At 48.0% G+C, this 12,058-nt stretch overlaps 1 protein-coding gene across 1 annotated transcript in view; it reads right to left on the minus strand.

Annotated features, from left to right (window-relative positions):
• The window catches only part of uvrag (UV radiation resistance associated gene), a 424,373-nt gene that overhangs the window by 36,530 nt on the left and 375,785 nt on the right, over positions 1-12,058 (minus strand). The window lies entirely within an intron of this gene.

Consider the following 12,058-nt stretch of genomic DNA (forward strand, 5'->3'; position numbering starts at 1 on the left):
GAAATACCGATCACACTAGAGGAACTCAAGATGGCCATAACCGCAATGAAAAGTGGTAAGGCTCCAGGAAGAGACGGTTTCCCATCAGAAATGTACCTTTCTTGTTGGGACATAATTGGCCCCTTATTACTAAATATGATCTTATACTCAGTCAAGGAGGGGAACTTCCATAAAACCGACAATATTGCACTCATAACAGTCCTCCTTAAAAAAGACAAAGACCCCAACGAGTGCGGTAGTTATAGACCTGTAAGCCTCCTCGGAACAGATATCAAACTGTACTCTAAGGTATTAGCCATCAGATTACAAAAGCATATGACGTCTTTAGTTCACCCGGACCAAACTGGCTTCATAGGAGGCCGCCTGATCACTGAGAACATAAGACGTATACTGCACGTACTTGATGCCGACAAAGAGGACACCATACCTAAGGCGATACTGTCCCTGGATGCTATGAAGGCCTTTGACAGGCTGGAATGGTCGTATCTGTGGGCAGTGCTAGAAAGGATGGGGTTAGGAAAAGGATTCATCGATATGATTAAAGTATTATACAAAGACCCATCGGCCATGATTATAACAGGCACAATCATCTCTGAAATATTTCCGGTATCACGCTCTGCCAGACAGGGTTGTCCTCTTAGTCCCGGTCTGTTCAATCTATCATTAGAGCCGTTAGCACAATATATAAGACAATCCCAATCCATAGAACCTATCGTAATCAAGGGCACACAACAAAAAATTTGTTTATATGCGGACGATGTAATATTGTTCATGAAAAACCCCAACACCACATTGCCTCATCTGCTCAAGTTGATTGAGGACTTTGGTGATTTATCGGGATTTAAGATAAATTGGCCGAAGTCGGCTTTCCTTCCACTTAACACCCCTGCAAAAAAAGATACAACCCTCCCAGGACAGATACCGATGGTAAAACATTTCAGATGCTTGGGAGTGGAAATATTCCCTACCATAAGACAAACGGTGAAGCACAACTACACAAAAATCCAAAACAAAATCAAAGACGACCTTGATAGATGGGCAAAACTTAAGAACACAGTACAAGCACGGATATCAATAGTTAAGATGGATGTACTACCTAAAATCAACTTCTTCTGTTCAATGCTACCGTTACCCCCTCCAGAGGGTTACTGGAAAAGATTACACTCCTCCACATACAAATTTATTTGGAATAACAAACCACCACGTATAAAAAGATCCACCGCACAGAGAAATAAAGCAGATGGTGGCATGGCATTTCCAGATTTTTTCCTATATTTTAAGGCGTACTCATTAAGTCCATTGACAACATGGTTTGACTCCCAAGCATTAGCATCTTGGAGGAAAATAGAAGAAAACATAGTAGCCCCACATAGACTGAAGGACATAGCATACACTAAACTACCAATCAAGCACTGTGAACGAAAATTTGGCCCCATAATTACTCATGCGATCCGGATATGGCGTGAATCACAAAAAAAAAATCCTAACCCACAAGAATGGCACAACCATACTCCCTTATTCAATAACAATGCTCTCTTAATTGGAAAACGACCTATAAGATTCCCTATATGGGAAGAGCAAGGCATACACTCATTAGGGGATATTTTTAACAAACAGGGTTTTTGTAGTGATAAAGAAATACGCAAAAAATTTAATCTCACCAAGTCCACATGGCTTTTTCACAAACAGTTAGAGCTATGTTTGAAGTCTCACGGTGTTCCATTAGACAGACCAATTGAACACCACAGATACCACAAATTCTTCTACTCAAGAGAGACATCGAGAGGTTTTGTTTCAGAATTTTATCATCAATTACTAACGTCCTCGTATGAAACCCTCCAACTTGACTCTGTCTGGAGGAGGGATATACCAGACCTGGAAAATGACTTTGATTGGCAAGGAGCCTGGGCAAATGTCCGACTTACATCAAGGAACCCGGATCATCAACAAATCAATCTTAACTATATTCACAGGACATACTTGACTCCTATAAGACTGTGCCGAATGGGGCTCAAACAAGATTCCAAATGCACCCAATGTACAAATGGGGACGAAGGGACATTTATGCACATGTATTGGGACTGCTCACCAGTTAAGGCATTCTGGAAAGATGTGACCCAACAAATATCAAAACTCGTATCTTGGAATATACCTGTACACCCCTCGGTATTGCTGTTGAATGATGTTTTTGAGTTTGCAGTGAATCCACAGCTAAAGAGATTGGTTTTATCGGGTATCACAGTAGCCAAAAAGCTGATCGCATCACGCTGGTTTCAACCGGAAAAAATGTGCCGTAAAGTTTGGTTTCTTACATATCTCGATGTAATTTACCATGAAATATCTACAGCAAGAATTCTGGGTCTCAATGAATCCAAAATGTCAATGTGGTTAGAAGTGGTGGAGAGAATAAAAGCTAGCTTATAATGGTAGTGTCTGGTTAGGTGCGAGGGATAGTGGAGGTACTTCTCAAGGTGGGGTCCGGGAGGGGGGGGTTCGAGCTGAGCATATGTATGTAGGTTTTTTTTTTAGATAACAGGTATTATGGGTATATCTTATATAAAACAACTAACCAAAAGGTGATCCCATTGGATGTGCCCTGACAATTAATGCTTGTATATCTTATCGTGTGTTGTCATGTTTGTTTATATGTTTGTTTTAAAAAAGAATAAAAAAATAAAATACAAAAAAAAAGAGGTAGTGGTAGTAAGTATCATATCTAACCATACAGTCAGGGAATTGTACCCCTCAGTTACAATTGGTCCTTCGAGCCGGATGGTAATCAGTGTAATATTAATATAGTGTTATTAATATTAAAATGGCCTATGATGAACACTCCACGAAACGATCCTCCTAACCAACAACGCCCGCGGCGCAAACGACAGCTCCCTCAGTACCTAGAGGCTTACGCTGTCAGTCAACAACCTAGTCTTCTACCAACAGTAAACGCGGTAAAACTAGAAAGTAAAATTATGTCTAACCCTAACGACCAGGCTACCCCGACCATAGAGGCCCCTATGGGTTCTAATGTAACTGACCAAGCTCACGGTGGGGACCAGGGGGAACCAGACATGACTTTACACCCCGCCAATACCGAAGAAGTAGTCCCCGACGAGTCCCGGGAGGAAGACAACACTACCGAGAGAGAACTCGGCACGGAAGAAGATGAGGAGAGCACCGTGGAGATAGAGCTCCAAGACTCCGCACGGAGTACCCCAAGGGACGGCTCCCCTATACAACCGTCTTCTCCCAGCGAGGCAGAGAGGACACTACAGCAGGCATTCCTCGTCAGCCTGAAAGCCTCTACTGAACGCGATAGACTCCAGGGTGAACGCGATCGATTGCAGATACAGCAACGGAGCGAAGAAGAGCACATACGCCTGGAAATAAGACGCATTCAGATGGAAGAGAATATGGCAAGAGACCGGGCCGACGCCCAGCGCGCCGCCACCGGTGCCCAGAGAGAATCGGATCTCACCAAGCGCGAAGCCGAGCGCGACAGAGCACAAGCGCAACTAATAGAACAGCTGATCAGAAGGACAACACCCCCTCCCTCCACCAGAGGCTCCAGGAACTCGTCTAGACATCACTCCAGGGCGGCATCCCCTAGCCGAGTAAGCGACCCTGAACTTGACCAACAGACGAGGTCTATACCCCCCGCAGACCCCCTTCCCGAACCGGTCAAGCGAGACCCAGCCACCGGGAAGGAGCAGCATACACTGCGGAGAGGCTAAATCAGAGACTACAAGCCCTGGATGACCTAACGGAAGACGAAGAGGAAGAGGAGGAGAACCACGCCCGACGACAGCACAGTACTCTACCGGACCAGGAGGTCCAGTACAGCCCAGGCTATACCCCCGCGGAGCTGCGCTACAGACCCCCGACGCTATTCACGGGTGAGCACGACGCACGACCCGCACCGAGGAACAGCACCTGGACCAGCGGGCCATGGTACACAGCCGGTACCAGCCCACGCCAAGGAGCAGGAGGAGACTCGCCTAGGAGGCCTCTCCCCCAACGCTCGCCGATGTATCAACAATCCGCGTCATACATTGGCACACCTATGGTACCAGACTTCACCCAGGAGAACCAGGCCCAGTATACGGAGCTCCGCATGTGTCTGGAGACAATGTTGGTGGATGTCATTGATGAACGCCATAAATACGCGATACTACTGAAGCATTTAAAGGTACCCCGCGCGCACAACATAGCGCTCGCCTACGCCACTTCCACGACCCCATACACCGCAGCGCTGGTAGCGTTGGACCAGAGATATGGACGTATATGGGATTACGTGATCCAGGAGATCAGGCACATCGACCGCCTACCCCCAGCAACAGACAATCGAGCACTGGACGACCTGTCCATCAGAGTGCAGTCCCTGGTAGGGATGCTGGGAGCGCAGAGGGAAAAGGGTAGGCATGAACTATACGCCAACTCAAATGTAGAGAGGATCTTGGAGAAGCTACCGCCCGCCCGACAGGAGCGCTTTAGGCGGCAGAGAGACCACCGAGACCCTAATGGCCCCGAATCGAACCTCCTCGATCTAGCCGACTTCCTGGCGAGAGAAGTCAGCAGCTTACGGCTAGATACATTCGGACGGAGCACCCCTGGCTCCAGAGAAGGAACCAGGAGACTAAATGATGGAAGAAGATCGGTGACTGTCATGCACCAATCGGAGTCAGTGCCAAGCAGTAGGAGCCACAGTACCCCCTCAAGAAAGGAGAAGTGGAAGATAGTGTGCCCCTACTGTGAGAAAGAACACTGGCTGTCACAATGTGACTCATTCCCCAAGATGAATGCGGAGGAAGCGAGTCAATGGATAAAGTCCAACAGACGCTGTTTTCGCTGTGCGCGATCACACATGGCAGCCGAATGCCGCTTAAAGAAAAAGTGCAGTCGGTGCGATGGAGCCCATCTGGACATACTCCACGACAGTAACAGACGGCGGCCTCCACCCGCACCATCAAGCAGCAAAGCAAGCGTCATGTACATCGACCCCGCCAGCAGCAGCGGAGCCAGAGTGCTCTTAAAGGTAGTCCGTGTGACATTGAGCTACCAGAATAAAGTCATGGACACTTACGCCGTCCTTGATGACGGGTCAGAGAAGACCCTTCTGCTCGCGTCCGCTGCGGCCCAGCTAGGGCTGCGGGGGAGCGAAAACCAAATGACAATTCGGACAATAAGAAGAGATTTGAAAACGATAAAGGGCGAGAATGTCTCATTCTCTATCGCAGCAAGCGGCCAGCCCGAGCGACGGTACAGGATTACAGACGCTTTCACCAGCCAAGAAATAGGACTGTCGCGGTACACATACCCCGTAGCCAAGCTGATGGAGAAATATGTACATCTACGCAAGCTACCGATCCCACTCATAGACGGTGCTACCCCGACACTGTTGATAGGCTCCGACCATGCAGACCTCATTGTCCCGATAGACCGGGTTCATACCGGACCCAGAGGCTGTCCTGCAGCAGTCGAGACCCGCCTAGGATGGACTCTCCAAGGCCCACTCGCCAATTCTCTCAACCGAACCACAGCCACTAGCTGTCTCCACTCCCGAGTCACAGAGGGAGACACTGCACTCCTGCAGCATGTAGAGAGGCTATGGACCTTAGAACAAATGCCCTTTAAGAACGAAAAGAAAGACATTCGCTCTAAAGACGACAGCTACGCCATTAACCTCCTCGAGACGGGAACAAAGAGAGTCCCAGTCAGCGGCGTGTTGAGATACGCCACGCCACTCCTGCGGCGGGAAGGGATGCCTACCTTTCACGCAAAGAAAGACGCCACAGAGCGGTACCTACTAAACACAGAGCGGCGCTTAGCCAAGGACCCCGCCCAAGAAAGTGTATACCGCGCTGAGATTGAGAAGCTCATCACAGCGGGACACGTCACAAAGATTGACATTAAAGAGGCCGACCAGACGACTGAATCGTGGTACGTGCCCCACCACAAGGTTCATCACAACGGCAAAGACCGCATCGTGTTTAACTGCAGCTACCAGATCGGATCCCAAAATCTGAATAAAGAACTATTGCCCGGTCCTACACTCGGCCCCTCCCTACTAGGCGTACTACTCCGCTTCCACCAGGACAAGGTGGCTATCAGCGGGGATATCAAAGGGATGTTCCTGCAGGTGAGATTAGTAGAGGAGGACAAGCCCCTGTTGCGGTTCCTATGGAGAGAGAGGCCAGGAGATGAGCACCCAGCCATCTACCAATGGGAAGTCCTCCCTTTCGGAACTACATGCAGCCCATGCTGTGCTACATTTGCACTACAGAGACATGTCGCAGAGGACCCAGCAGCGGACGAAGAGGTCCGACACAGTGTGAAGAACAGCTTCTACGTAGATAACTGTCTACAAAGCGTTTCGACCCAGGAAGAAGCCGAGGCTCTCCTACTTAAACTCCGCGCCTCTCTGATCAAAGGCGGCTTTGATCTCAGGCAGTGGGCCAGCAGCGATCCGCACGTACTGCGCAGCCTCTCCTCCGAGGACAAGGCAGCGAGCAGCGAGACCTGGATGGCCACAATCCCAGGAGAAGCCCAAGAGATGACACTAGGACTAGTGTGGCGCTTCAAAACAGATTCGCTCCACTATAGACACAAACCCCTGACCACGGAGCAGGGAAGGTCGACGGCAATACCGACCACCAGACGGAGTGTGTACAGAACACTCGCCCGACAATATGACCCGTTAGGATGTATACTACCGTACACCACCAGGGCAAAGATGATTGTACGAGCATTGTGGGACAAGGACCAGGGCTGGGACGACCCCATTCCCGCACACCTTGCATCCACCTGGAGAGAGTGGGAGATGGAACTCCACTCACTCCCAGGCGTTAATATACGCCGAAGCTACTTCCCACCCACGGTGAGGCCAGAGACATGTAAAATGGATATACACGTCTTCAGTGACGCCTCCGAGGTCGCCTACGGATCAGTAGCCTACTTGCGGGCCCAAGAAGAGGGGGGAGAGATCTACACAGCATTCATCCTCGCCCGCTCGAGAATAGCCCCACGCAAGCAACAGTCTATCCCACGTCTAGAGCTCTGCGCAGCCCTCGCAGGAGCGCATCTAGCCACGCTCATCCAACGTGAGCTCACCATTCCGGTGCATAGAACAATCCTGTGGTCAGATTCCACGACAGTACTCGCCTGGATCAAATCGGATTCATGCAAATACAAAGTCTTCGTGGGAGTCAGAGTCACTGAGATTCAAGAGTTAACCGGAGAGTTAACCGGAGAAGCAAACTGGCGCTATGTTGATACAAAACACAACCCAGCTGACGTCATCACCCGGGGAATGTCCCTAGATGACTTAACCCGTCGTAACATCTACAGTGACGGACCAGCATTCCTCAGGCTCCCGGAAGGAGATTGGCCCACGCCCACCCCGAGGGAAGCAAGTGACGAGGAGGCTGAGAATAAGAAACCTATGTTCTGTGGATTGAGCACTGTTGTCTCCGCAGACCCCAACATAGACGATTGCATTACCATAGAGAGTGCGCAGCAACGGACATTCCTGCGGCACCACCCAGAGATTCAGTCCCCCGCTGATATGTCAGCAGCTGACTACGAGGAAGCAGAACTGCTTCTACTGCAACGAGCCCAGAGAGACTCGTTCCCCGATGAACTAGACTGTCTACAGGGAGGAAAGCCCGTCCCATCAGACAGCAGATTGATTCATCTGGCCCCCGAGAGTGACACACATACCCTCATCAGAGTGGGTGGTCGCCTGCGGAGAGCCCCCAATTTACCGGATGACATTAAGTACCCGATCGTATTGAACAGCCGACACAAGGTCACAGAGCTGATTATAAAGAAATGTACACCACGCAGGAGCAGAGAGAGTCTTCGCGGAGATCAGACGTCGTTACTGGATACTTCAAGGAAGAGAGGCGGTGCGACGCTTCCAGCGAACCTGTCTAGACTGCCGAAAGTGGCGCGCGCAGCCCAGCATACCACGGATGGCTGACCTACCTCCATGTCGCCTCCGACTCGGCGACAAGCCATTCCACTCAACAGGCATGGACTGTTTTGGCCCGCTGCACATAAAGAAAGGAAGAGGCACCGAGAAGCGGTGGGGTATTGTATTCAAATGCATGACCACCAGAGCGATACATATCGAGCTCCTTCCGACCATGAGCACAGACTCATTCCTTATGGCCTTCCGAAGATTCACATCACGGAAAGGAAAACCGTCTACATTATTGTCCGATCACGGGACAAACTTCAAAGGCGGAGAAAGAGAGCTGAGGGAGAGCTTCCAAGCTATGGGCCCAGAACTTAAGACCCACCTCGCTCCAGCCCAGATTGACTTCCAATTCAACCCCCCAAACGCACCCCACTTCGGTGGAACTTGGGAACGAGAAGTACGTTCTATAAAGACAGCCCTGTACGCAGTACTTGGGGCCCAGACTGTGGCGGAAGAAGTCCTAATGACAGTCCTCACGGAGATTGAGGGAGTATTGAACTCAAAGCCCCTCGGTTACGTCTCCAGTGATGTAGCAGATGTCGACCCAGTCACCCCCAACACCCTCCTGATGGGGCGGCTAGATCCCGCGTTACCCCAGACAATGTACCGGCCTGAAGAAGCGAACGGCCGACTAATGTGGAGGTACAGCCAAGTATTAGCCGACAAGTTTTGGAGCAGTTTCCTACTGCACTACCTACCGTCTCTACAGACCCGCCAGAAGTGGGTAAAAGAGAGAGACAATTTGACGGAAGGAACAGTCGTCATGATTATTGACCAGTCACTACCCAGAGCTATGTGGCCGGCTGGCCGCGTAAGCAAAGTGATCACCGGTGCCGATGGCAAGGTCCGAGCAGCTGAAGTACTCGTCCAAGGGCGCACTTACACCCGTCCTGTGGCGAGGCTCATAGAACTGCCCCGACTCCCAGACACAATCGATGATGACCATGACCCTATGACTTTGTGAGTTGACTGACCCTTACAGCGAACCCTTGAGTGGTAGACAGTGCGGTTAATCTGTCTCTGCTTAACTAATTAGGTTGGGACCAATTAGGGGGCGGCTGTTCTGAAGGATCAGATTAAACCGAATATATATATTTATTTATATATATATATTTAATTGTATTTGTATATCCCCTGATATCCCCTGATATCCCTTGTATATTCCTTGTACAATATGCATTGAATATCCCTTCTAGTCTACTGAACATCCCATAATAGTCTCCATTCTACCATTGGACGAGACCTTGGTGCCAGGTCGCCATACCCCTCAGACCAAGTTCAATCGTACCGCTCAACATGTATGGACAAGTCCTAGTTCCGCGTAGGAATATGTCTACCGCACCACTAATGGTACTATTTGTTCATAGTGCGTATATATACTGCGCTATTAAAGTAGAACTTTCTTTTAGTCCAGTTCCTTACCCTCCAACAGAGTGACAGACGCAAAAGCCTCCCCGCGAACCACGTGTGGGCAGTAAGGCCAATTCGGCCCAGTATCGTCATTGAGACATCGTGTATATTAATATTTGAATAGTCATATTTGGCACTATATCGTCGAGTTGGACGTATTCTATTAAGCTAATAATAGTCTATTCATATATAGTGCCTCGTGCGGTAAGAGTTCTATAGTAATCAGCACCCCCATCGTTTCGGGCATCAGCTGGACGCTTATCCAGGGTGGTTGACCCCACGTGAAGCTGCACCCGAGGAGCTCCAGGCCAAAGAGCGAGTGGACCTGTATATTGGATTATTCTACCGACGACGGCTAGCCTTCCCCGGCTTGGATTATGCTTTGAGTACTTTGATTATTCTATGGATAAAGGCCAACACTGCGGTGTGTTGGAAATACCCCCCCCGGAGAGGACGACAGGTGAGACGGCGCTCTGCACAGTGAGGTCGCCTCACGTCTCTCCGTCGTGGACCGGAGGACGCCGGCCACAGAGGGTCCAACTGCATTCATCTGTGGATCGAGGATTGTTGGGCACCGTGTCGCACAACTGTGGACTCTCCCAAGATACCCTCGGCCAGACGGGATCCAGCCAGTGACTCTCTAACCCCCCCCCCCCCCTCCAGCTGTCCTACAAGCAGTCGGAACCTTCCCCTAGTGTATCCAGCTATATAATCATTCAAGTATCATCGCTATTGTTCCCTAAATATTCCAGGTTGTATATTTGCTTCCTGCGCAATCAGAGATTGGACATTCGATATTGATCTACCTACGAATACTCATTTGCCATAAAAGTGCATACTATTTCAAATCATAAATGTAATTAAGTGATCGTTGTACATACCTTTTGCTATGTATTAAAACTCAAACTTTCGATTTGGTACATTTGTGTTGGATCCGTTTATCAGGTGGGAGTGTTCAACATATTCATACCTAGTACTGGGTGGCCAGAGTCTAAAGTACAAGAGGTAGTGGTAGTAAGTATCATATCTAACCATACAGTCAGGGAATTGTACCCCTCAGTTACAGTTACAATATAAATACTAACTGGATAGTTGATGATAAACATTTAATTTCATTATCTGAAATATTATAAAATCATTAAGTCTGCTATAAGCCATTATCCCTTTGTGTGTGATTATTATTGTCTCACAGTAGTGTGACATTGTATGTGTGTGTTTTTAGCTAAAGTGGATAGAAAACACAGTACTGTGCAAAAGTCTTAGGCACCCAAGAGTTTTTATATAAATTGTCTTACAGTAGATTATTTTATTTTTAATAATAATATAAGCTGCATATAAGGAATACAACCACATCCTCTGTCATACCATAACATTTTATCATTATTTTGCATCGTGTTGAATCGCATCGTATCGCCCCGAATCGCATTATGTTGAATCAAATCGTATCGAATCGTAGCGTATCTCAACAGGGGTGAATCGTATCACATCGCCCGGTGCTTCAAATGTATCGTTAATGTATCGTATCGTTGGCACCGTATCGAGATGCGCATCGCATCGGCCTCAGTGATGGAGATGCACATCCCTAGTGTATGTGTAATGTATGTATATTTGTTTTGCTTTTATCAATTTGTTGTGATAGTTATGTGTGTTGGTTCGAGATAAATAAAAATCGATTGAAGAAATGAATCCAACACAGTTGTCAAATCTTTAGAACACCCTTTTCTAATAAAGGCTGAAAGCATGAGCTCATTTGTCTCCATAGCAGAAAGCATGCGGAACAATACCTGGTGAACAGAAGGTCAAACTACTGTAGGTCAGACTTATTAATGGCCTACAGGTACAAAATAGACACATGAGCCTATTTATTTCTCATCTGCGAATGGGCTTTGGCAGTAGCAGGTTAATAAATATCTCAACACTTTGTTGAGTTGATGTGTATCCTAATGGATCGTTCGGAAATCAACCACCCGGCCACAAATCAGCCAGCACATGAGGGACACAAAAACGAATGGAGAAAAGAGTGATTCTGAAATGTGAATCAATTCGCCTTTATATCACGTCAAGAGCCAACTGTGAAAGAGGGTTTGAATTAGGTACAGATTTGAAAGGAAATGTAATGACAGACGTTAATAAATAAACCAACTAATTATAGTAAAACCTGCTGAACAAATATCAATCAGTCAGTGCTGAAGTGCTCATGAAATGTACATGATTTGACCTGTTCCTGAATGAAACGGGCTGTTCGGCCCGACACCAGGCAGGACTTAATTTGAACAAAATAGCGCAAAATAGAGAGTGATATCGACGTCAGCCTTCAGTCCAAACCTGTCTCTGTTTAAACGTTACTTTAAAAAGAACATAGATCAATGTCCAGTTTTATTGGCCCTTGTGTTGAGTTCCATGCTCAGGTTGGGATTTCCTTTTCACCCAAAGAGGTGAAAAGGAATCCCAACCTGAACATGAAACTCAACATGAGGGGAAATGTCCGCCATGTGAATGGGCTCAGTTCTGTTGCTATGGGAACAGATTGGACCCACGTATATTTCCCATCAGCTATTGATATTAGCAAACACTGCAACAGGAAGTGAATTTGGGTCTATTTGAATGTTTATGTTGAAAACAAGTTATATATGATCAGAGGATGCGTCAGTGACAAACATTTAGTCACGT

The sequence above is a fragment of the Notolepis coatsorum genome (assembly GCF_963971535.1).
Source record: "Notolepis coatsorum genome assembly, chromosome: 8".
In the NCBI taxonomy this organism is placed as follows: Eukaryota; Metazoa; Chordata; class Actinopteri; order Aulopiformes; family Paralepididae; genus Notolepis; species Notolepis coatsorum.